Raw genomic sequence first — 3,872 nt, forward strand, 5'->3', positions numbered from 1 at the left:
CCTCCCGCTGCCGTCCAGCTGTTTCCTGCTGTCCTCCCGCTGTCCTCCCACTGCCGTCCAGCTGTTTCCTGCTGTCCTCCCGCTGCCGTCCAGCTGTTTCCTGCTGTCCTCCCGCTGTCCTCCCACTGCCGTCCTGCTGTCGTCCTGCTGCTCTCCTGCTGCTCTCCTGCTGCTCTCCTGCTGCTCTCCTGCTGCCCTCGGATCAAACCACACCTACAGCGCCACCTGCTGACCAAATCATTCATAACCACTGAACATATTTTAAGTTTGTCTCCATTTTGTTGAGAACTCATAAAAATAACTTGGAAAATATTTATAACTTTATAGATTAAAATTTAAATTAATTCAATTTTAAACACTCAATTGATGCCCACCTTTTGTAAGTAGTGATTTTGCATGGTTTCATATTTTTTTGTATTTTCTGAATAATAAATGATAGTTTATTATTATAACATGTTTATTTTATGTAACTCCAGGTTTGGGGGGCAAAGAGTGGGAGTACAGAAACCTGGTGAAGGGACATGGACACCGGCGATCCACAGAAAAATAAGCGGGTAAAGACGATAGATGGGAATAAATTTAGGAGTAGGTGGTTGGTAGAGCTGCTGCCTCAACGAGCAGGTCCCTGGTTCAAATCCCGTCTGGGGGCCTTTCTGGAGTTTGCATGTTCTCTCCGTGCTGCGTGGGTTTTCTCCAGGTACTCCAGTTTCCTCCCACAGACCAAAAACATGCATGTTAGACTGATGGTAACTCTGAATTGTCCCGAGGTGAGAGAGAGAGTGAATGGTTGTTTGTCTACAACACAGTCACTGTGCATCTCGCACAGTGACTGCTGGATGGATAAACTATAACTTGACTGATCCCGCAGGAAATTGTGCCAGTGTTTCAGTACAAGGTTCAAGTTTTCTTTGTCATTTCACATGTGGTGAAATATGTCCACAGGGTTCCAGTTACATCCAACAAACATATAAACTGTAAAGAAAAACAGTAGTAAGATCTAAGATATGAACTAAGAAATACACTAAGCACTAGTTTAAAAACAATACACTGAACAGCAGCATGAGTCTGAGTGAGCAGATGAGCACAAATGAACACAGCAACATGAAGCAGATCAGCAGCAACATGAAACAGATCAGCAGCAACATGAAGCAGATCAGCAGCAACATGAAAGAGTTCAGCAGCAACATGAAGCAGATCAGCAGCAACATGAAACAGATCAGCAGCAACATGAAACAGATCAGCAGCACATAATCAAGTGGCATTACAGTGATTGTTTTCACAGAGATTATCTTTATTAGGGATTCATGAGTAACTCGGGGCTGTTCAACTGGAGACCCATGGGTGACACCAGTCTGGCTCACTACATAAAAAATAAAATAAAAATATTTTGGGGGTTCAGGGTTCTGTTAATTACATTTACGATTCAATGTAATAAACAAATTTAAAATGTAACATGTCACTGTTAAACTTGGTTTATTTACATAATGACTTTAATTGCTGGATGTCCGACCCCCGAGCTGCTGGTTTTCAGAAACTGTGGCCCCTGAAGAGTTTTCTTGTATAGCCCTGGTCCATCAGGGTAGAAGCTGTTCCTCAGTCTAGTGGTTCTACACTTAATGCTCCTCAACCTCCTTCCTGAGGGGAGTGGGGCAAAACGTGTGTGTGCTGGGTGAGTGTGGTCCTTCATGAAGCAGGTGGCCCTCTTCCTGCATCTGGAGGTGTAGATGTCTGTGATGATGGGGAGACTGACTCCAACATCTTCTGTGCAGCCTTCACCACTCTCTGCAAAGCTTTTCTTTCTGCAGCTGTGCAGCCTCCATGCCACACGTTGATGCTGGAGCACAGGATGCTCTCCACTGCACACCTGTAGAAGGAGGTGAGGACTGAGCTTCCAGACCAGCTCGTCTCAGCCGTCTGAGGAAGTAGAGTCTCTGATGATCTTTCTTCATCAGGCTGGTGGTGTTGTTGCTCCAGCTGAGGTTGTTGTTCAGGTGCACACCCAAGTTCTTGTAGCTGGAGACCACATGTTGCAATAATAAAACTATTGTTTATTATTCAGAAAATACTAAAAATTATTAAATGATGCAAAAGCACTACTTACAAAATGAGGTCGCCAATTGAGTGTTTAAAATGTAGTTAATTTAAAATTTATTTTACAGAATAAAGTTATAAATATTGTCCAAGTTAAGTTATTTTTACGAGTTCTCAACAAGGTGGCGCAACTGGTAAGAGCTGCTGCCTCTCAGCGAGCAGGTCCCTGGTTCAAATCCCGGTCCGGGGGTCTTTCTGGGTGGAGTTTGCATGTTCTCTCCGTGCATGCGTGGGTTTTCTCCGGGTGCTCCGGTTTCCTCCCACAGACCAAAAACATGCATGTTAGGCTGATTGGTAACTCTAAATTGTCCCTAGGTGTGAATGGTTGTTTGTCTCTATGTGTCCCTGTGATGGACTGGAGACATGTCCAGGGTGTCCCCCGCCCCTCGCACAGTGATTGCTGGACATGGGCACCGGCGACCCCCGTGACCCAAAATGGAATAAGCGGGTAAAGAAAATGGATGGATGGGTGGGTGGATGGGTGGGTGGATGGATGGGTGGGTGGATGGAGTTCTCAACAAAATGGAGACAAAACTTAAAAAATGTTCACTTCCGGTTGAGTGGACGCTGCCGCGCCTCCCTGCCGCGCCTCCCTGCCGCGCCTCCCTGCCGCTGCTCGTCGGTAAAGGTTTATAGTCTTCACCGGCGTTATAAGCTCATTTGACCCCTCCGCCTCACGAGGATCGGTCATTCTTCCATTTGGCTTGTGCTTCCATGGTCTTACCTGTCACTCAGTGAACCCGTCCGTCCCGTCTTAACGTGGAAGCGGAGGCCTCAGCCCCGAGCTGGTAATTTTTCTGCTTTATCGACATTAAATGGTCGATAGAATTTACTGTTCTTGATTTTTATTGAGTTCGTGTGAGTTTCCTCTCCTCCTGGGAACTAAACAACGGTAAGGATGCCGTGGACGAACGGCTGGCTGAAGAAAAAGGCGACTCTTGTAGAGGTGTTGGTGTCAGCAGTCCAGTTTATTGTCCAGGTGGACCCCCGGGTACTTGTAGCAGTCCACAGTGTCCACCTTGGTACCCTTGATGTTGATGGGGTCGGGGGCTGACCTTCTTCCTGAAGTCCACCTGCAGCTCTTTAGTTGGTCCAGTTAGTTTTTTTGTTCTTGTCCTTTCATGTGGTTTGTTCTACTGCCAAGAACAAAATGTGCTTTCCCTCCAAATGTCCTCTTTATGTGGACTTCAGTGTTTTATTTATCAGGGAAAGAGATCTTGTTTAATTCTCTGGTTCCCAAACCAGCTGGTGTTTCTTTACTGAAGGATGAACTCAAAATTAACTTATCTTTTTCAAACATTGAATAAACGGAGCTGATTTAAAAAGAGATGGTTCTGATGGATTCTGACCCAGATGGCCTCGTTCTGTGTCCGTCAATGTGACACCGAGGCGTTTGATCAGGAATAAAACCATAATGTTACATAATAATCCTCATTTTTATCAGATTGTACTTGTACAGGATTGATGGATTTCCGTTTTTAAAATCCATCCAAGTTGGTCACGGGGCAGGTAACTATCCTCTAAAGGTTTTAGGTAGCTCAATAATTCATTACATCATTTAATGATAAAACTTTACACGTCGAACTCAAGTAGGAGACCAAGTTAGGCTCCGCCCACTCATCCTCCAGCAGCTGTCCTCCTTTACGTCCGCAGCTCGACCATAAGAAGCTGTTCCTGCGGCTCCAGGACAGTTCATCTCAGCACCTTCAACCAGGAAGAGTCACCATGTCCGGGAGAGGAAAAGGAGGTAAAGGTCTCGGTAAAGGAGGCGCCAAGCGGCA

This window comes from Nematolebias whitei, chromosome 14 (genome assembly GCF_014905685.2).
Source record: "Nematolebias whitei isolate Nwh7 chromosome 14, NemWhi1, whole genome shotgun sequence".
Taxonomy (NCBI): domain Eukaryota; kingdom Metazoa; phylum Chordata; class Actinopteri; order Cyprinodontiformes; family Rivulidae; genus Nematolebias; species Nematolebias whitei.